Raw genomic sequence first — 23,722 nt, 5'->3', positions numbered from 1 at the left:
ACAAGGTCTCTGTACTGGTCGTAGGTTGCTGGCCTTTCCTCATACTCCGCGTGTTGGGAGGGGATGATGGCCTGGTCCACTGTACTTGTTGCCCCTGTCTTCTTTTGCCTCTTGCTCGGCCTTGGCCTCTCCCTAAAAAAGACTCAGAATTGTCAAATTGGGGATATTGTTGGTAAGGCATCATTTGTTGGACATATGGTGATTGATATGGGGGCATTCCATAACCCCACGGTGTCGGTGGCCACCATGGATTTTGTACCTGTCCACTAAAACCTCTCCTGCGTGGTGGCCTATTGTATAGTCCTGTGCCTCTATTATTAAATGTCCCCGTGTTACTATTGTCCGAGGTACTGTCTTCACTATCTGACCCTGAGGAGGAGTGGTTAGACCCATATCTTCTCCCTTTCTTGTTAAACTCAGGGGGTACATAGGTATCACTCGTATATGGATAAACTCTCTCCATTGTAAAGCATGCCAGATCTTTCTTGAATTTGTCAATTTTAGTTTGTAAAATACTCTCTCTGTATTCTTTGTTTACCCTATTTGATTCATCCAGGTTTTTTTTATACAGCCCAGTGGTCAGAGTGGTCTTAATCTGTCCTTCTAAAGTCTGTATTTTGATCAGAATGGTATCTGCGTGACGTTTGGCTGTCTTGATGATTAAAATAAGCCAGTCTCGCGTACAACGCCAGGCTATTAGGGACCAATCTTTGAGGAATTGTTTATCATTCAAAAACAATCTTGGGGCGTTGGTTACAATCAAGCCCATAAGGGCACAATTGCCCCGCAGATATTCCGCCATTATGGCTCCATGTATCTGTGTGCGCGTTTGTAATTTCTTTAAGCCCAGTAAAGAGTCCCAATCATCTTGTTTAGTCGATGTTGGGTGTTCTAGAGTATCTAGACTACTTGGTGTATCTGTAAGTATGGTTTGTAAAGTTTCATCGTCAAAAGTTAGGCCGAGGAAATCCGCCATTGGAACTGCAAATCTCAGAGCAAAATGGAGCAAAAAGGAGTCTAAAGCATAAAGACTCCGAAAGCAAAGACCCACCCCTTTTGATACCAATAGGGATGTTGTCGGACCCGCAGCCTGAAGGCTGCTCTAAATATAACACAACACAGTTTTAGATGAGGGTCCAGGGGACGGATATTTAGAGACCTATAGTTCAACTTTATCCCCACAATATACCAGTTCAAACAACACAGAAGTTGAACAGGTCTATACTACCTGCCACTCAAAGTTAAAGGGCGGGATATCAAGTTGTGACTAGAACGAGAGTCTCTCATTCAGCTAGGACAATTTCAACAGAGAAACTGAAGAGATCCGAAAAAATCCCATCATCGACCCCATTGGCCAAACTCATCATCTGGGATAGTGACAGCTACCATCCTCCTAAGCGGCAACAACAGGAAAAAATTCCCTTGCCGTATTAAGGGTTGAGCTGTATGTCTCTCAGTCACTTCAATATGTTGAACAATGTACGAACTGCAGGAGATGGGATAAAGTGTATGAAGGGTAAATTTATGTGATCTAAATATATAGAAATAATGTCTAAGAAAGGTTCTGTGATCATGCTAGAATTTTGGGAACCTTAAATAATATCGTATCAGTGAGCCTCATGGGCACCAGAGAGGAGTGTGCCCTAATGATAGAATTGGGTTGCCATTCGCATGGTCTCAACAAACTGTATGAATCGATTGCCTTTTCAATTCATCAGGCGACTCTACGCTAACCTATTAAAAAGTCGATTTCTCTAGGACTCAGGGGCTTTATCCACTATCTACCCATAAATATCGAGTCCATGTAGAAATTTGGAATGATGGGTGTAAATGTCTTTTCAGTGAGGCAATTGGGGCCCACATTGGGTTGCTGCAAAGTTTCTCGGAGCATTATGTTATAAGAAGAGAGGCATCATGTTAGGTAAATAGTTTTTCTTACTGGTGTGTTTATCCATTACCTTCATAGAGCAGTGCTTCACGCCTCGTGCTGCAATAAGTGAGGTGAGGCACACACCCTAGCAGAGCAGGGTAAGTTTTTAATTGCTTATGAGTGTTGCACGATCGTGATGGCGTCAAATTTTGGGCACATTACCTCGGTATTAAGCAATTGTGAATGTTAAAAGTTGTGCTTGTGATAATTTCACTGACAAACTGTACCAATAACTTTTATTGTTTATTTTTAGGTGACAACTCTCCTGTGTTCGTATCTAAGGATTAACAGGAATTTTTATGATCACTTTTCTCTTGTTTTTCACGTTTTTCTCATAGTGTATAGATGTCTACTTATGGTCCTGATGAATGCCCGATCTAGTATGGTCAGTTTGGCAGAAACATGTTGGCCTGCTTTTTAGTAATCTTGGTAGTATCGTGGCCTATTATGTCAAAGGCCAATTACGCTTTTTAATTTTGTCACCATTGTAGCTCTAATAAAAGTATGATAGCTGCATGGTAGACAATTTTAGATCACATAAATTTACCTTTCATACACTTTATCCCATCTCCTGCAGTTGGTACATTGTTCAACATATTGAAGTGACTGAGAGACATACAGCTCAACCCTTAATACGGCAAGGGAATTTTTTCCTGTTGTTGCCGCTTAGGAGGATGGTAGCTGTCACTATCCCAGATGATGAGTTTGGCCAATGGGGTCGATGATGGGATTTTTTCGGATCTCTTCAGTTTCTCTGTTGAAATTATCCTAGCTGAATGAGAGACTCTCGTTCTAGTCACAACTTGATATCCCGCCCTTTAACTTTGAGTGGCAGGTAGTATAGACCTGTTCAACTTCTGTGTTGTTTGTACAGGTGTGGTTGAGTCCCCAATGCAGGAGATATTGCCCAGCTGGGAGGCCTCTGTCTGCGAGCATCTTCGCAGAGGTCACCCACCTCGAGCAACAAGTGATCCTTCCATGTATGTAGTTCTCTTGCCATATATTATCCATCGCCACGTGGCAAGCCTATCAGGGGCAAGTGCAGGGCATAGAGTGGAGTCCCCTGTGAGAGGTGGTGTATCATCGCCATACAGTTTTTTGCCACATATAGAGGCCAAGAGGAAGAGGGCTGTGTCTCTGGGAGAAGTAGGTGCAGGAGAGTGGGCAGCAAAAGGGGCCCACCTTCTGAGCTGGTCTTGGCAAGGTAACACCCGGCTGTCCAGAGGGACAACTATTGGGCCTGTGCTGCCAGAAAGTAGGCCTGGAAAGAAGGAGCCTCTAGGCCTCCCTGGTCCACTGGTACTTGTAGTTTGGTGAGAGCAACTCGTCCGGGACCAGATCCCCATATGAGGGAACACAAAAGTGTGTCTAATTCCTTAAAGAAGGAACAAGGTGGTATAACTGGGAGATTTTTGAAGTACCAAAGAAGGCGTAGTAGAACAACCATCTTTGCTAGGTCGATTTAGCCAATAAGAGCCAGCAGTAGGGACCGCCAGAAGTGTACCTGGATTTGTATGCTAGCTAGGGACCCTTGGAGGTTCCCATCGTAAAAGTCCAGGGAAGTATTATAGAGGCTTACCCCTAAATAGCACGTTGCCTGCGCGTGCCAGGCAAGGCGCGTATCAATGGGAAATACATCTAAGGGCCCTTGCCCTGGTTTGAGTGGGTAAATGGCTGATGTCACCCAGTTGACTCGGAGCCCAACATCAGAGGCGAAATCTGCCAGCATGTCTTGTATGGGTGTAAGGTAACTGTGATGTCCCTCACATACAGGATTGGATCATCTGTATAGAGTGACAGTATATGTGTCTGCCAGTGGGATGCCCCACTCCTGGCCCCCCTCACACAGTCGAATGGCCACCTCCATGGCGAGCGCGAACAATAAGGGGGAGATCAGGCATCCCCGCGGCCCACTGGAAAAGGAGCCGAGACCAGATGGCCCAGCAGAACCCTGGAAAATGGATTTGAATATAGCAATTCGTTATAGGCTAGGAGTTTGGGCCCTATCCTCATATATGTGAAGACAGCGAATAACTAATGCCAGGTCAGGGTATTGAATGCCTTCTATAAGTCAAGTATAAGGCAGGCGGCCCTCGGGAATCAACCCCGCACCTGATCCTGTATGTGAAAGAGATGTCAAATATTTTTGGGAGGCACTCCGACCTGGCACAAAGCCGTTTTGGTCCAAATGGACCAGATCTGGGAGGATCTGGGCATATTGACTGGCTAGTATTTTACCTAATATTTTTTAGTCCACTCCCAGTATTGAGATGGGCCAATAAGAAGCCAGTTAGGCAGGATCTCTTTCAGGTTTGTGGATAGAAACCAAGAGGAACTCGTGAAGCGTGTGTGGAAGCTCGCCCTCCTTTAGAGCTGATGCATACACTGCTACCTGGGCGAGGTCACATATTGTTTGCTTCAACACTGAGTGCGTGATGTCCCCATCAAGGGAGAGCTTTGTGGAAGTCAAAATGTGGGGAACAGTGATGGTGCCCAGAAAGTCATCAGCTCGCTTTGTTAGGGTGCTCAGAGGTGCTTCGTATATGGTGGCGTAATAGTCATGAAAGGCTTGCAGAATATTGGTTTCGGTGTGGATCAGAGCCCCCGTACGATCCACCACTTCAGTAATGGGAAGAGTCATTAAATCTTATCGTATAAGCCATACCAAGTGTGTACCAGGTCTGTCTCCCTCATGGTGGACGCTAGCAGTGTGGATTGTAAAGTTGTAGCGCAGCAGACTATCCAGGAGAGCCCCATACCTGATTTTACCACCTGCCAGTTGTGTAACTAGTGTAGGGTCAGCATCTGCTGCCTTACTGAGTGTTGCTAGGTTCCGCTCGGCCCCATCTATGTCCCTCTCTAAAGTCCTCCGAACCCTCGTGATTTGTTGGATGCAGGCTCCCCTAACAGCCACCTTAAAGGCGTCCCACTTCACTGTCCTAATGGATGCTGTATTATGGTTCTCTGAAATATCGTTGGATACAGGTTTCCTTCTCGTTCCGGACTACAGGGTCTTTGAGGCAGTCATGTGGTAGCTTCCAGGTGGGTATGGATGGTAAGGGGGACACCCATTGAAGTTCTATAATGTGACCATCTTGGTCCAATACTATCCACGTCAGATAGTCGATGTGTTGTATCATGAGTAGTAGCACAGGGGAACAGAGTAATCAATCGATTCCCACATGTGGGTTGTGCGGAATTGAGTGGAAGGAATAAAGCCGGGACACAGGATGGTGAAGGCGCCACACATCAGTGAGTGAGTGAGTGCCCACTGTTGCACGCAGGCTTGGAAGCATTCTGACTGCGTGTGGGGGGAGCACAGCAAGGGGAAGTAATATCTGTTTAATGCCAAGTCTAGTACGCAATTGTAGTCCCCACCCAACACCCCCGGTGATGTTGTGTAGTGGGACAGTGGGGCTGAGAGGGTACCCCAAACGTTTCCTTGGTCAGAGTTGGGTCTGTATGCACTGCCCATGATGACTAGGTGGCCAACTAGGCAGCCTTCCAGGAAGGCATAGCGCCCCTTCTTGCCTATTATCCTTCTAGTATCCTGAAAAGGGACCCCGGAACGGATCCACACCAAGGCGCCCCGCGCGATTGCTGAGTACATTGTGGCATACAGGATACCCCTCCAGGGTTTGCATGATCATTCCAACTCTCTTGCTGTGATGTGTGTCTCTTCCAGGAAAGCAATCAGCGCCCATTGGCACGTTATGTATACGTAGACAGTGTATCGTTTCCTGGCAGAGTGCATGCCACAAATGTTTAGGGTGAGAAATTGTACGTTAGCGCGGGAAGATATATTTGTGTTTATAGGATGTGGGTGCAGCGTGCCAGACGGCCCCTCCCCAAGCCCCCTGTCCAGGACCCCAGAGACCTATGTAAGATGCCCGCCATCACGATGTGGTTGTGTGGAAAGGAGAAATGCAAGGTAACAGCAACAACTGGCGAGGGAAATAATCCCAATACTGGTTGCTTACTGCAATGAGCAGTACGCCCAAATAAAGCATAAATTAGTGTACTTTAGTGCATCGTAGGGGAGGCTTAGCATGTACTTTTTATAGACAAGCCTAACAGCCCTTCAGTCTCTGGGGTTGTAGTCTGCTGGTGGCAGGGAGAAAATGCTATAGTAGTTTTTCAAATGCATATTATTTGCAACTATGAAATTCTGTGTGGAATGATCACAGAAGGGGCCGAGTGTGTATGGTACGCAGTGTGTCCCAGGAACTCCACTGTGGCTAGAGCCTCGGCATGATGGCAGGTGCAAGTGTACATTGCAAAAACATCTTAATCTTATGCAATCATCTGTCAAAAGTTCTTGCAAGATATTCAAAAGAGGGTGTCTGCTGTCTGAAGCGTCACTTGTGGTGGTGTCTGCGTGTCCATTTAGGAGTCATCTGTTGGCAGGGATTCTTCTTCAGAGGTAAAGATATATGGGTCTTTCTCATCATCCGCGGGATGAGGCAGCAGCCTGAATGGCCCGTCGGCAGTCAGCAATCATTTGTTCCAAGTCGGGGGAGATGGTTAGTGACTTCCGCTGTGTGTGTTTTTGTCTAGGTTTTCTGCGTTTCCTATTCCGCTATTTGCCGCCCGAGGCACCAGAGCCCAATAATGACTTTGGGCTGCCCCCCTCCTGAGTGCCTTGGTGCTGATCGGTCCAGTGCCATGCCTCTTTGGGATCAGTGAAGAAAGTAGTGGTTCCGCCATATATGATTTTGAGTCAGTCGGCGAACAGCAGGGAATACTGAATCCCCCATTGGTGACGGTACTCTTTGACTTTCATAAACAAAGACCTCTCTGGTGTAGTCAGGGAACAACATGACTGTCTTTTCCTCCACCTGGAGAGGGCACTCATGCCTGGCCGCCCATAGTATGGTATTGTGGTCTTTGAAGTGGAGTAGTTTCACCAGCTTGAGATTGGAGGGAGTTTAGGGGCGGGTGCCTTGCCGAGACCCGGTATGACCTCTCCAAAAAGTAGAAGGAAGTTTGTTCGGAAGCTTCTGTAAAGGTTTTAAGCCAGATTTCTCGGTAGGTCAGAGGGTCTGTTTCTTCAATAACCTCCTGAAGTCCCAAACAATGGATATTGCTCCTGTGAAAATGCCATTCTGAGACCTCCGCTGTGTTGTCCTGATGCGCCACTCGTCTCTGAAGGTCTCTAATCACAACCTGATTCTCTTGTACCTTAGGCTGCAGGGTGAGGATGGCTTTCTCGCCTTCAGTGACTTTATCCGAAAGTTTACGATGGTCATCGCAGAGAAGGTTTAGGTCTGTAGCAAGTGAATCAAACCTGGCATCCGTTGTGACTCTGGAGAACTGGATTGCTGCCAGAGCCTTGTCCAGTTTGTCCGATGTGGAAAGGACAGATTTGTCTTCTGCCTGTGGTGCTGATGCTGCTGGAAGTGGGTCTGCGGGAGCCAGCGGCCTCCCCAGCGTAGCGGATCGCAGTTTACCAATGAGTACAGTATTGTCCTATTGCACTCGACGGTCCGATAGGAATCTCCTCAAGGGTTGCAGCAGGGGACCCAGAGATAAGGGAAAGTTCCCAATGCTTGGTGGTGCATGCAGCAGTTCATTGCGTCATGGCAAAGGAGGAAGCTCAAGCCGTCGGGGGATTATGGACTAAACTGGGTCCCCCCGCCCGTCCCCCACAATCAGGCCACCACCAGCAAAGGTATTCCCACCAATCCATGGCTGAGATGCAGATATGTCCTCTGCTCATCACTACCACCACCCCCCCGGACTTCTCAGGAGAAGCAAGGATGCCTACAGGGAAAGTCCAGGCCCCCACAGCAACACAGGGCACTCCTTCAGCTGCTGCGAAGGGAAAGAGAGGCAAAGCGGAGGCGAGGCTCCCCCTTGGTCTAGATCTAGTGCTGCGCGTGCCACAACTACAACGCCGATGCACCAGCCATTGCGGGTTAGGCTGAAGAAGCATGGGGGTGTCCGACACTAGTCCCAGATAGGTCTCTCTCAGGGGGGCTGCCTGGTGCCATGGGAGTTCCAGTGTGATGATGCTGCTAGTGGTGCCTGGAGCACCACAAAGGTTCCTCCTCAGGGTCCACTACTGGCTCAAACTACAATCCTCATTGATGGTACCAAATGGGAGACTCCACAGGAGTGCCCCTGTGAATTCCGAACCCCTCAACTGTTTCCCTCCATCTGTGAGGTCAGGCAGGGCCCTAGGTTGATAACGCACAGGGGGACCCACACAAGCCCCAATGAGGTCCTAGAAGTCGATTGGGGGACTGCTCAGTGTCTTGGGGTCCTCTGCGTGGGGGCTGCTAAAGGGGCCTTGAAAGCGACAAATCTCCCTCCCCAAGGTCTGTTGCAGGCTCCTTGCCTGGGTGGTGGGATCAAATGAGCAACTCCACAGGGAACTCTCCGTTAGTATTGAACCCCTCAACTTGCTCCCTCCATCTATGGGGTCAGGTGAGGCCCCGGGCCTACAGGGGCAGATTCAGGCCCCAGGCCACAATAGTCCAATGCCACATTGGTGGACACGCTGTGGTGTTGGTGCCAATGTGGGAAGGGCGTCGCCACTTACAGAGGTGCAGGTGTTTGGAGCTCCCCTTGGGGCTGCAGGAGCCGTCACCATCGCCCTGCGTCATTCACAGCAGACTCAAACCTCAGGGACCCCACATGCCTCAATGCCGGCACTGAAGTGGGGAGGGGGGGCTCCTCCCCAGAGACCCTCAAACATAAGGTATCTATATAGGGCTTGGTGGGGGCTGTCATATTGCCACCAGCCTAGCACCCAGGATGGTGCCATAGCAGGCAAGCACTAACCTGCAGCCGTATGTTTCCACGGCAGCGGCCACAATTAGCAGAGGTCATCCCGGCCTTTCAGTCCACCCATGCCTTGACTCAGCCACTGATCGGAGGTCTCGATATCACTCCACTGGACTTGGCTCACTGCATAGGGTGCAAGTCGGGATCAGCCCATCGCCACCTGCTGTCACTCCCCGCCCGCTGCTCTCATCGCAGGCTGCCTCTTGTACTGGTCAGCAGTAAGCCCGGTCATGCTCTTGAGTCACAACCACAGGAGTATCTTTCCAAAATCTCTCTGCCTCCTCACTGGCACCCCTGGGTAGGGGATTCCCCGGGTGGAGCTGCAAGACTACAGGTGCAGGTTGTTTAGGTGCTGGCTTTCACAGGGCACCAGCTCATCGCCCGCCACTGCCTGGTATTACTGCTGGCCGCTGCCACGATTGATGCCTTCATGACGTCTTTGAGGTCCAGAGCCTGAGACGTTGTCTGGATCGCGTCTGATTCGCCTGCGAACTGGAAGCAGGAGTCAGGAAGCCACCTACCACACTGCGTTGAGTCTTCCCCTACCACCAAGCCAGATAGGCAGCGATTCTTGGGCTAGAGAACGGAGCACTAAGAATGTGCGTCCACCATGTTGCCTGGCAGTGCCATGCCACCCAACATCATCCTTGATGGCTTTTTCGTTACCTGGGACTGCGACACATGGAATTCTCTGACAGCAAAACTGTGAAAAAGTTCTCTAGGCACTGGGAGAAATCTCCTAGCACATCTAAGACAACTTGTTTTCAACTTATTTCCAAACCCAACAACTTTCAGGCTTTGGCAGAGGGGAGGTTACTTTGAAAAATGCCCCCCGACCCCACCAGGACTGCTACAAAAAACTCGCAAGACCAGCGGTGCAGGGGGCACAAGGTCGTCACTGTCTGGACGTCCAATTTCCTCAATGCCGGCTGGCAGTCCCAGCACAGCTCACCCTGTCTCAGGTCGCTCCGATGGTGAGGATTTACAGCCTGCACTGGTGATGGTGCAGGGGCTGAAGGAGGTGGCTGTGTCAACTGTGGATGTCCCTAGTCCCGTAGGGTTGACTGCTAAAGGTTTGGTAAAGTGACGGAGGCTGGGAGCAGAATGCTCTGAGTATTCAGTGCCCTGCCAAAAGAAGGAAAGCCGAGATGCAGCGGGGACAAGAAGCTTGCATCCTGGCCCGGACACTCTTTGCTGTCAGGAGCTCAATGCTTTGTGGACCAAGAACCCAGTCTGGGCTACCACTGTCCTCACATGGGCAGGTGCATGCCTTGTGATCATGGTGGCTGGAGGCCATCTGCTAGAAATGTTTTGCGCTCCGGGGCCTCTCCATGCAGTGGCGCTCAGAAGTCAAGCAGCTATCTTTATTGGCCGCCAGGGAACCCCCCTGATTTTAAATCTTAACCTGGATGTTCTTTTTTTATAGTGAGACTCGGCTAAATCCATACTCTAAGCCTGATATAGCATTGCCCTCCCAGCCAACTTCTCCATTGCTAGATAGAATCGCCTTAAACAACAAGGTGGAGGAGTTGCTATTATTATATGCAAGTCACAGTACACTTGTACCTTTACACCTCTGGATGTTCCAGGTTGTGTGGGTATGGTGTTTTCAGTTTGTCTTTCAGGTTCCTTCTCTGTGTCGATTTATTGCGTCCCTGGCTCAGAATCTATCTTTGGGTGCTCTTCCAGCTGACTATATCTCTACATATGCAATTAAACATGGCAATTTTGTTATTGTGGGTGATATTAATTTCCACTGTTATTATCTTAAATTTCATCCTGCAATGAAGCTGGTTCAGAGTCTGGAGGCTCCCCTATTCGACCATTTGGTAAAAGCTCCCACGCATAAGGCACAAATCATGGATGATGTCTTCTTCAATCTATCTCGTCTTACCTTTGGCACCCTTTGATGAATCTCCACAAAATGTTCCAAAAAGGAACTACTTTTTAACTAGTTTGTGCAGTTTTGGGATGATCATTCAAGCGGGGGTCAAGAAAAAAGGGGGGTCCCAAAACGCAAAATCCCCATGCATTTTCCATAGATTTCTTTAGGGAGAGTTACAGCAAAAAACTGCTGAACGGAATTACACCAAATTTGGGAGGAAGATAGATTTTGGTCCGCAGATTGTGCTTTTTGTAATGTGGTGTAAATCCATTCAGTAGTTTCTGAGAAATTAAGCTACAAAAATAGTTGTAAATCTGGATTGTTGGGGCTGCCACTAGAGGCTCTCGAGAGTCTCCTGGGAGCGCCAATTTAAAATTAGAGCAATTTGATTGATGCAGGGAGATTTTTTCCCTTTGGCCTTCTTACTCCCTGTGAGATTCAGACTCTGACTGACTGTCAGCAACATTAGAAAAATGTTTCTGGCAGCCATTACAGGACTTAGTTCCCTGTCCTGAAGTTGCAAAAAAAAAAAGGCTATAAGGGGCAGGTTAGAGATACCCTGCCCCCTAAACCCCATTGGGGGACCCAGAGGGACCGCACCAGGGGCCAAATTTAAAAAGATGTGGCATTTTTTGGCTGTAATCCAATGGAACTGCTGCTGAATCGCAAAAAAATGTAAAAATAATTGGGGCCCGCGACTGCATTCTTTAATTAAGGAGAGGAGGCACAGGGACCCCCTTACTGAGCCATTTTTTGGCCCTGGGGACCCCACCCCAGGGCTCAATTACTTATTTAGTGGAGGGGGCACATAGACCCCTTCCCTGAGCTGGTTTCAGCCCTGGGGACCCCATCAATCGGGGCCAATTTTAATATTATGGGAAGGGGGCACATTGCACACCTATTGAGCCATATTTGACCCTAAGTACTCCAGCACCTGGGGGCGTAAGTAATTTTGGGGGAAATGGTCCCCTCCCTGAGCCTTTAATGGCTGGACCTGATAAGGCTCAGGAAGATGGGCTACATGCCCCTCTCACCTTAGATTTTGACCCCAGGAATGTGGTCCCTCGGGCCCAAGATGCTTGGGGAGGGCAGCTGGATGGGGCCCTCCCATTTTTTATTGCATTTGGCCCTGGAGATGTGATCCTTACGGTCTATTAAGACTTGGGGAGGGAAGCTGCATGCCCTACTCCCCTGTTTAATTGTATTTGGCCCCAGGGGATGGGGTCCTGGGAGCCAATTGGGGGTCGGGCAGGAGGTTGCATACCCCTTCCCGTTAATTTATATGTTTTGGCCCAGGGGATGGGGTTTCCTTGACCCGAAGGCCAACCCTACGCTGTGCACGTTAAAGGCTATGTGGGGAGTGGGGTTGGCAGCCTGCTGGGGGTTCGGACACAAGCCTGGCGGCAGGCCAAGTCCTGTGACTATCCTGCTACTGTGCACAGTGTTGAGTTGGATGGCTGCAGGAAGTTGGACACACTAAAGTATATAAAAAAGTGATGGGTGGAATGCTTGAGCTTATCTGAGCCACTGGTAATAACTCAGGCCCCATCCCAAGCCATTGTTATTTTTCACACCATGTCACCTCAGTTTAGACCCAGGTGTATGCAAATCAGTCTTGACATGCTTCATTTGGAACAGTCCAGCCTGAATTGCAAAGCCAGGCCCTCCCTGAATGGGAACACAAACAACACAGGGCAGGTTTCGCTCTTGCTATGGGCTCATCATCTGGGTAATGCTTGGTTATAGTGACACCGTGTGTACGGGACCAACGTCTGGGCATACCTGTCCCACTTAGGGCACCACTCTAAAGTATCCAAAAAAGGGATGGATGGAATACTTGAATTAATCTTAGCCACTAGTTATTACTCGGGCCGCATCCCTAGCCATTGTTGTTTTGCATGCCATGGCACCTCAGTTTAGACCCAGCTATATGCAAATCAGTCATGACCCTGCTCCAATTGGAACTGATCAGCCTGAACTGACAAGCCAGGTCATCCCTGAACCGGAACACAAGCAACCCAAGAACAGTTTCACCTTAGTTATGGGCTAGCCCCATGCCATCCACGAGCAAAGGTCGTGCATGGGCAAGGGTTGGCAAACCAGGCCCAGCAGCCAACCCCACCCTAGGCACAATGAAAAGCCATTTGAAGCACAAGAGTGGCTGATTGTGGGGAAGTTGTCTGCCTCCGGGTGTGTTGGCCACAGGGCCTGGTGGCAGTCGAGGCCCTCTTGCTAAAGCTTGGCTGTGCGCAGCGGCTGCGCACAGTTAAGGGTTGACTGCCTGTGGGGGATTTGTTGCAGGGCCTGGTCGCAGGCCAAGCTCTGCAGACACCTCCCGCTGCGCACAGCCTAAGGCTGTATGCAGTGGGAGGGTTGGCTTTACGTTTGGTAATAAAATATTAATTTACGTTTAAAAATCCCTAGAAATTCACTTAAAACAACAAAGGTTAAAGTAACGTTATAGTTAGGTGTGATAGAAAGATCTGTTTTTGTTTAAAAACAAACCTTAGAAATTCACTGAAAAAAACCAAAGGTTAAAGTAACATTATAGTGAGGTGAATATGACAATATTAACATATTGAACAAAAAAATAACACAGAAATTCACTAGTTATAGTTAGCATAGCATGCACTGCTTATGACATCACATATTACATTACTCATGACATGTTTTGCATTATTTATGACATCAATCTCAAATTACATAATTTATGTAATCACTGATGACATCATCCAATGAATGTGTTCGTTTGTTTGATAGATTACATAGTGACCGGTTTCTATCATATTAATTTTCCACCTAATTTGGTACAGCTTGTATCCAGCTAATGGTTGTAAGTGATTACTAAATGCATGTGCTCCTAATGCATCATAGATGTGTAGAGGTATTGAATACATTATAAATCTTTGTATTGGAGAGTAACTCTGTGTGCAGATAACGGTTGACAGCTTGTGTCCAGTATGTTCCACACAAGTGTTTTGATTCTGTTGAAAAAGTTTCCAAAAGGGCAAAGATTCTGTGTGGTAGATACTAAGGGGCCTATTAGGATGGCGGGCGGATCGCCCCCACTGGGCCGGCGGTAGCCACCGCCGGCCCAGCGGGGTCGATCCGACAGCCATCCATGCCTGAATGACCCCCGCCATATTAGGATGGTTGGGGGGTCCGCGTCGGACAGGAATACCGTCCGCCGCTTTTCCGCCCGTCGACGAGTCGACTGGGCGGAAGAGGGGCTTAATATGGTGGCAGTGTCTGCAAGACACCGCCATCCATATTAAAATGCAGGCGGAGATTGGCCTTTCCATGGTGGTGAAAGGCATGCGGTCTTCTCTGTTGGGGGCTGTAGCGGGACCCCAGGATGTTGGGGGGTGGTGGGTGCACATCGGGGTACCTATGGTATCCCCCTGCATTTGCATGCACAAGGTGGCAGGCACCGCGCGGTGCCTGTCACGTTGTGCATGCAAATGCACTACATGCATTTTTTACATTGCGGCGGGTGGTGCTTACAGAACCGCCCGCCGCAATGTAAAATGTAAAAAATGTGGGATGCGATCGCCAGTGTGGCGGGTGCATCTTAATTTGTATGGCGGGACCGCCGCAACAATGGCAGGAGGTCCCGTTTCCCGGTACGGTGGCGGGCGGACAAAGTCCACCCGCCATCGTATTAGACCTATAAGTATTTTAAGCTGCCTTGAGTTATTGGACATAATTGTCTCAGCATGGCAATTTCTACATAACGTAGGTACTAACTTATCTACATGTGCTTCTTTTGCTTCAGAAAGTGTGCTAGCTGTAAAGGTTTCACCACAGACTGAAAGCTGCAGGTAGTATAATCGTTAGCACCTTCAGAGCATTGTTATTTTAAGCGAATAGTGTTTTTTTTAAGTGTTGCATAGAGTGTACACCAGCCACGGCCGCTTCAGGTAAGAGCAGTAGGGCAGTGGGGCCAGCTGTTTTGAGAGACGACCACAAGGGAAAATTAAATAAATAATTATTTTTCCCTTGTGCTCACCTCTCCAAATCCCCCCTCAGCCGACCCCACGGCTGGTGTACACTGTTCTTAGTAGATACTTTTTTATACTCTGTGGTGTATTTCTCATAAGACTTTCACTGTGTGCAAACACTGTGGTACAGAGCAAATTCTCTTCATAGGGTAAATACTGTTTGCAGTACCCTTTTTTTCTACTCATATCAACTTCACTTCTCAATGTAGGTTCTGTGACTGTGAGGGATTTAATACAGATAAAAATTTGCCTGCAGTAGGGCATTTATTTTGGAGCAGACTATGAGTATCTTGAGGAAATTGGCTTTCTCTAAACAGTAGTATGCAGATTGAACACTGTGTGCAATGAGGGTTTCCCACATATCTGCGGTTGATTGTTAACATGAACTAGTCTCTAGTCGAAGTTTATGATATAGGGCCAAGGTTGCACATAACACATGCTTGCTACACCTAAGGGAGTTGTATCTGTGATGGCATTAATGATGCTTCATATTATTCTGAGCTATTTTGTACTTACATTCAGGCTTCTAATGCCATACTAGTTTATAGAGCAATGTGTGCAAAAGAAGCTTGGATGATGTCATCAGTGATGCCATTTGAAATGTCATCAGTGATGACATTAATTATGTCACAGAACATGTCATGAGTGATGTAATATGTGAAGTCATAAGCAGTGCATGGCAGAGGCGCAAGTTATAGTTAGCTCTGCTAACTAAAACTAGCGAATTTCTGTGTTTTTTTTAGTTCAAAACTTTAATGTTGTCATAGTCACCTATTTAACCTTTGACATGCTTGTTCTATGCTAATCGTTGAGCATAATCTCAAACCCTGCTTCATGGCAGCATCCCTGCTTCATACCCCTGGTGAGACTAAATGTGTTTGAGGCCCATCATTCAGGCCTACTCTAAATGTGAGTGTGTGCTAGCCTTAGGGAACTGTGCAAGTGGGTAATGACTTGCCCTCAGAGCAACTTGCCCTATGTCGCTAATAATAGCTTTCTCTAGAAACTAATATCAATAGTTTTTCATATTAACATTCTTAAAATGAACAACTCCAACAGTTTATCATGAATGCTTAGATACAGTTTTAACATTTATTCTGATATTAATCACATTTTAAATCATATATATTTACAGAAATCCAATAAACATATCAATTTTTGATCAAATTCATGCCTGCCCAATGCATTTCGGGCCTTTCTGTGGCCCTTCTTCAGGGGCAATGATCTGAAAAAATGCAAATAATATGAACAATTATATTATACGTGTGCGCGGGATGCACAAATTACAACAACAAAAATGTTTTTTTAAACATCAATAAACATTACTGTCGCACACCTCCAATATGTTCAACTTCTTATGGAATCTTGAAAAATGACGGCTAGCATTAAGCGTTAAAAAGTAAGGAGACCCAAAGAGAAACCAATCACCCTGCGTGATGTAGTTGTAAAATAACGTGACTTCAAAAAACTAGGAGTGATGTAGGTGAACGAGAAATATTTCCATGAAAGTACCTGAATGATCTGTACTAATGGATTTCCTGAAATGCAATACATCACAACAGAAAATTACTCGACAGGTAAAAAAAACCATAGGTGCCCAATGATCACACCGAAAACTCTCACAAAACTGACCTTGGAACATGAAAGGGTGTACCTATTCGGATACCACCTTGCTGTTTTACAACGTAGAACGATGCAGCTGTAAAAAGAACCGAATAATTAAAAAACGAGTTACCGTCCCCGTTTCTATGGATAATGCAAACGTAAATTCTCAGATATCTAATCTCCTGCTCACCTTTTTTGGGACCAAGTAGTGTCCATAAAACGAAGAATGGAATGTTTCGATTTAATCCAATGAGCTGCCAGACTGCTTTTGTGATTAGCATTACGAATGGTGCTTTTATGCTCTGAGATGCGGGTCTTAATTTTCCTTTCAGTTTTTCCTATATAAAGTAATCCGCATGGGCATTTTATGGCATAAATCAAATTTGTAGAATTGCAGTTTGCATTGTGTCGTAATGTAATGGTTTCTCCGGTTGATGGATGATGTACTTCATTTCCACTTATCACATTGTTACAGTGCACGCAGTTCTGACAGCGTTGGGTTCCTTTAAATTCTTTGGTGTCAACCTTCGGAGTAGTGTTGAGTATTTCTTTAAGATTTCTCGATCTTTTGTAGGCAAATAGAGGTTTTTCTTTGAATAAATCTTTAAAGTCTTCTTCATTTTGTAACATCTCCCATCTTGTATTGATGATTTTTTTAATCTGTCTTGAACACGTAGAATACTTGGATACAAAAACTTGTCTGGTCAATTTTCTTTTGGGTTGAATACTAAGAAGATTGTCTCGTGTTTTTAGTTCTGTTTTTTGAATTGCTTCACAGAGAATATCCTCTGGGTATCCTCTGGATGAATACCTGTCCTTTAAAATATTGATGTTTTTGTGCAGTGGAACAAATCCTTTTGGCTCGTATAAACTGAGAAAAGGGGAGGTTATGTAACAGATTCTGGGAATGGAAACTGGTGAATAGTAAAGTGTTGTTTTTGTCTGTGGGTTTATGATATACTTCAGTGAAGATGGTTCCTTCTTCTACAGTAACTAATACATCCAGAAATGATAGTGATTTGTCATGAATGGTTTTGGTGAATTGTATGTGTTCGTCTTTTTGATTCAGCTGAGCTATTTTTTCTTCCAAAAATTCGGGACTGTTGTTCCAAAGTATGAAAATATCATCTATGTATCTCCCGTATAATACCAAATTGTCCATCCATTCACTGTCGGTATATATGTTCAAGTCTTCAAAGTGAGCCATATAGGTATTTGCGTACGCCGGTGCACCCGCAAAACCCATTGATGTACCTTTTAGTTGTAAATAGTATTTGTTGTCCCACTCAAAATAGCTGTGGTATAAGCAAAAATGAAGCATTTCCAGTAAAAAAAAAAAATCTGCCCTTATAGTTGATTGTTTTAATGAGGCCCATTCCACTGCCTCCATCCCTCCAGGATGAGGGATGGAGGTGTATAATGATTTTACATCCAAGGCACAGAGTACAATGTTGCTGGTGATTTGTATGTTACATAGCTTTTGCAAAAAATGGGTGGTGTCCTTAATGTAAGATGTCCATTCCTGAACAAATGGTTGTAAAAAATGGTCTATGTACTGTCCAATAGGTTCGAAGATGATCCCGCAGCCTGTGACTATTGGTCTGAATGGTGGATCTTGAAGGTCTTTATGGATCTTTGGAAGCATATATAGTCCTGGTCGATTAGGATTCTCTTTTGTCAAAATTAGACGAGTGTGATTAGTGATCCATCCCATGTCAATAGCTTTGTTTAGAATGATATTTAAGGTCATGCTCAATTGTTCTGTTGGATCCCCTTCTAGTAGAAGATAAGTAGTGGAATCTGAAATGTGTTCTTCAACTTTCCGTCTATAAAATGTCTGGTCCATAATTACAATTGCTCCTCCCTTGTCTGCCTTTTTTATAATGATATCAGTATCATTAGCAAGGGTTTTTAAGGTGAAATGTTCTTGTCTGGAGAAATTGGTTTGTTTATGGCGCTTGATGTTGGTTTTGGAAAGATCTTTTTTGACCTGATTTTCAAATGCATCAAGAATTTTATGTGATACTGGAGCTTGAAAGGTAGATTTACGTTTAAACTCCTCAAATTCTTTTTCTGGTTGATCTGACTCAGAAATATTTAGTGTGGAAAAGAAATATTTGAGGCGTAGAATCCGCATAAATTTGAATAACGTTATTTCATTTTCCAGAGCATTTGTTTGGTATGTGGGGACAAATCCAAAGCCTTTATTTAAAATTTTTATTTGGTGAGTAGTTAAGTCTTTGGTAGAAATGTTGACTACTAAGTTATTTTCTGGCTTCTCATATTTTGTCGCGACTTTTCTTTTGCTTCTCCTGGTTAGCCTCCTGTTTTTCCTGGTGGTAAATTGCTGTCTATAGCCTGAGCTAAAAAAGACTTTGATGTTGTGGGATGTGTTTCTGTTTCTCCTGTAGATGCTGTCTGATTTTTGTCACAGGCTTTTTCGATATGCGGTGGTGGTCTGTTAGTGTTAGTATCTGTTTCTGTGTCATGTTCCGCGGCGCTTGCCGTATCCCCGCCAACGCACACACAGAAACGCCGGGAGACTCACTTCCGGTTGGAGGTCGAGTCCCGGTCTAGTCTTTTGCAGCAAACGAGAGGTCGCAGAAGCACTTCCGGGGGAAACGCTTAAACTTCGCGTTTCCTGCCGGCTCCGTGCTTCGGATTCTCCTGGATTCCCCAGTGACGTGAGTGCTGTTCCCGGAGCCGAGTCGCATCTAGGAAACTCTGGTGTCTTCCACGCCGAGGCACAACCGGTTGACCCTCCTTGCCGCGCTGAAGCGCACATCGAGGTATTGAACCTCCCCCGACTTCTGAGCCCTTGTAGCGTAAGAGCGCTGGTGGGGTTACTTGCTTTCCATAGCGCAGGAGCGCTTATGGGATTACTTTGTTTTTGTTTTCATAGCGCAGGATCGCTTGGGGGTTTGCTTTGATTCCATAGCGCAGGAGCGCTTGTGGGATTACTTTGTTTTCATAGCGCAGGAGCGCTGCAATGGGGAATAACTCCACAGAGCTGGAGCATTGTTCTTAACCAACCATTGCCTTTCAGGGATGCCACTGTTTTAGCTTGCCTAATTGTTTCGGCAAGATTGCGCAGGAGCGCCATTGCTCATGGTTTTGACTTTTGCTTTTGGCACGTTGCGCAGGAGCGCTTTCCTTTGGTTTCGCTGAGGTATCCGTGTTCTGGAGCACCTCGCCTGGATTAGCCTTCTTTGGAGCAGCGCTGATTCTGGGTGCCGTGGTCCACAGAAGCATTGGTGAGTCCCCGGAAGGAAACACTTTCTGTGTGTGTGTTTTAAGGGTTGCTTAAGAACAGGAGTTGGGGTTCTTTACTGATCTGGTCCTTTCCTATCTTCCAGAGGGCACCGAGATCCCCCACACACCAAGCCACTACGTCCTTGCTGGCTCCCTTCCCTGCGTCCATCTCATCTCTGCTGGGTCCTACTGTCCACGAGGGTCAGGTGGGTACAGGGACGGGTGCTCTTGTCGTCTCTGCGGAATTGCTTCACAAGAAGAGGTAAGTCTTGTGAGGCACCTGACATTCTGTTGCCAAACTTTCCTCTGATGAAACATTGTGATTTTTTCTGAAAAAAACTCTTCTTTGGGCATATACTTCTGCCCAGGTGTATACCTCGTTTAATTTGTAGTCAAGTGTGTCTCTTTTGTATTTTCTCAATTTTCCCTCCTGTAGTTCTTTAGAGTAGTTATCTAATTTATTGTTCATTTCTTCCAAAACTTTCTTCCAGTCTTCTACATTCATCCTGGTTTCGATATCAATACGAATAATTCTGATTTCTTCTGTTATTTCTTGTATAACCACTGCAAGTTCTTCAATCAATAATAGAATGAGATCTAATGAGCACTTATTTAATACCGCGTACCATCGATCCATAAAGTCCTTTTTGAGATGAAATCTAAATAGCATAGGTTTGATGGAAAGCCTTAACCCTCTTGGAATTCTCTTAGCGCGATGGTACTGCACGAGTGTAGAGGCATGTTGACGTTGGTTCAGTTGTCTCCTAGTTAAGAATTCAAGTTGTTTTAGTTGTTGTTGAAGAGTGTTACCCTGCACATCGAACGTTTTCACTTCTTGTATAAGAGAGTAGATCTCTGATGCTTGTTCATTGGTGTATGCCAAAGTGTTGGCACGGTTATCAGTTATACTTGAAATAGCGTCAAAAGACATGTTTGGGTGCTCCTTCTTATTTAGACAGAATACACTTGAATACTAATGAATTTAAAGAAAGGCACTCGCTTGTGTTATAACGTTTGTTCTACTAATCCTGGTGTGCTTCTGAGGAAAGCGTGCTGTCTGGACACGCCTGGAATATGAATAGGGAACTGTGCAAGTGGGTAATGACTTGCCCTCAGAGCAACTTGCCCTATGTCGCCAATAATAGTTTTCTCTAGAAACTAATATCAATAGTTTTTCATATTAATAGTTAATTAATTTGATTTATGCCATAAAATGCCCATGCGGATTACTTTATATAGGAAAAACTGAAAGGAAAATTAAGACCCGCATCTCAGAGCATAAAAGCACCATTCGTAATGCTAATCCCAAAAGCAGTCTGGCAGCTCATTAGATTAAATCGAAACATTCCATATCGCAACTCAAATTCCAAGTTATCGAGCAGGTGGTCCCAACCCCCAGTAGAAATTTAACCAAAATGCTCCTGCAAAGAGAAATCTTTTGGATAAGGAGGCTAAACACTCAAGATCCCCATGGGATCAACGATAAAGTAGATTTAGGATGCTACTTATAGCCCGGTATGCTGCATGGAGTTGATAGTCATGCAGTCTCATAATTTGAATTCTAGATTCGTCTTTAGGTAATGTGTAGAAATTTGAAGCTAGCTGAATACATCATAATATTATTTCCAGAGTGTTTTCACTATGTATCTAAATATTTTCTATTCCGTTTTACATCTCTATTCTGTTTCTCACCAAAACTTTCTTCATCACACTTTCAAAAGTAATAATATTACTTATTATTAGAATAATATTTTCGAGTATTTTTTTCAGTTGTACCGGTAGAGTGGAACGTAGATTTTAGCTTTTGTGGTTTCCCATTCTAAGATGGCGTTCATTTAGACGAGTGAACAGCGTGATTTAGTCAGTTTTTTGTTACTTGGTTGAACCAGCCTTATATGGTAAACGCTGGAATCAAGACGATCACTACGGGTGAACGTGCCGAATAGACTCCAATTTTAGTTTTATGGACACTACTTGGTCCCAAAAAAGGTGAGCAGGAGATTAGATATCTGAGAATTTACGTTTGCATTATCCATAGAAACGGGGACGTTAACTCGTTTTTTAACAATTCGGTTCTTTTTACAGCTGCATCGTTCTACGTTGTAAAACAGCAAGGTGGTATCCGAATAGGTACACCCTTTCATGTTCCAAGGTCAGTTTTGTGAGAGTTTTCGGTGTGATCATTGGGCACCTATGGTTTTTTTTACCTGTCGAGTAATTTTCTGTTGTGATGTATTGCATTTCAGGAAATCCATTAGTACAGATCATTCAGGTACTTTCATGGAAATATTTCTCGTTCATCTACATCACTCCTAGTTTTTTGAAGTCACGTCATTTTACAACTACATCACGCAGGGTGATTGGTTTCTCTTTGGGTCTCCGTACTTTTTAACGCTTAATGCTAGTCGTCATTTTTCAAGATTCCATAAGAAGTTGAACATATTGGAGGTGTGCGACAGTAATGTTTATTGATGTTTAAAAAAAACATTCTTGTTGTTGTAATTTGTGCATCCCCGCACACGTATAATATAAATGTTCATATTATTTGCATTTTTTCAGATCATTGCCCCTGAAGAAGGGCCACAGAAATGATGAATACAAGCCCCAGCTAGGCCCGCAAGAGACAAGGGTTCGCTCTCCTGTAACGAAATCTATAAGGAAGTTGGCACGGAAACTGCAAAGTACAAAAACAACGTTTATTAACCCTTAAGGGTGGTCCTACAATCCACACAACACTCTTCAGTATTGCAAGGAGTAGCACACAGAACTTGCGTACATTGTCCCCTTTTATACACAACAGAGGGGCTCATGAGTGGGTGGATACCACATGAAGTCGAAGAACATTACCATTTAGGGTCATTCTCGATACCAAATCAATACATGGGCGGAGCTAACACACTCCTTGAGCCCGCGAAAACACATGGTCAAGCAAAGCTAATTATAACAGATGTGGTCAAGTCTGGGCATGCGCCAGATGGACAAGAGAGCTATTTATAACTGTTGCTAGGCAGATTACAAGAGCAACTAACACAGAGGTCGGACTCTCCTCGTGGTGAGCACATGGCAGCATGTCAATACAAAATGGAGTCCGGACTTCGGCCAACATAATGAGGAAAACACGATAAAAGGGAAACACTAATGTTTTCAGTGAATGCTTAATCACATTCTGCCTTAATTTACAACAGACGACCCTTTCAGCATTTACTGAAGACATCCGGTTTCCAAGAATAATCATCGTATATGTCAATTATCATCATTCCTTTAACCTCTTTAGCTAGACCCTTCTGGCGTGCAACATCGGCAATAGCTTTCTTATCTGGAATGCAAAATGAAATGCATACGGAACAGCACAATGGTCCACATTGAATACACATACAGAGAAGGAACAGAATTGCTACAATAATGCAGAGACCAGTTAAGACCTTCCATCCCCAGGCAGTAACCAACGCCCAAAACCATCCAGAAAAGGACCAAGTGCCGTTTTCTGTGTGGATTTCAGCTGCTATTTTATGCAGCTTATTAATGGCGTTATAAACGGATGGCGTATGATCAGGAATGAACACACAGCAGCTACTTCCAATAATTTTACAGGCTCCTCCTCGATCTGCTAGCATTACATCCAATACCATACGGTTCTGCAATGCAACAATTCTGGTAATCTGTAATTCTTCCGTAAGGTTCCCAAGAGCAGCAGCAGTCTGATTAGTCACAGCTTCTACCACTCTTGTTAATCTTCGGATCTTCCTACTATTCAGAGCGGCTCCAACAAAGAAAAACAGTCCTAAATTGAAATCAATATACTGTTGCAAGCTGGTATCGGTTTGATCCACCTCATTAATAGATAGAGTACGTTTATATCTATTTACAGTCACATTATTCAGCAATTTCAAATCCTTATGATATGACGCGGGTGCTAGAAATACAGGAGGTAATAGGAATGATACATAGCATACCCCAGACCACCCAGCCGGCAAACGGTAATAACCTTTATTTCCACATACAAAATAGGTATTATGGGATGCTAGGAAGGTGCTGTTGTTCAGCCCATCGATGTTTAATACGGTTATACAATCACTGACACCAACAGGGATAAAACCCACACTCTGGACGCACAGGTCCGCTTGGGCTTGTGCCACTTGGATTACAAATTTTTCCTTCCCCACAGTGTCTCTGGTATTCGTGAAGATATAGGGAATGGATTCATTGTCCGGTCGGTACTCTTCCCATTCCCAAATTGTCCCATTCGCTTGTGGATACCCA

The sequence above is a fragment of the Triturus cristatus genome, chromosome 6, assembly GCF_964204655.1.
Source record: "Triturus cristatus chromosome 6, aTriCri1.1, whole genome shotgun sequence".
Taxonomy (NCBI): domain Eukaryota; kingdom Metazoa; phylum Chordata; class Amphibia; order Caudata; family Salamandridae; genus Triturus; species Triturus cristatus.
Note: the sequence above shows the minus strand (reverse complement) of the source record.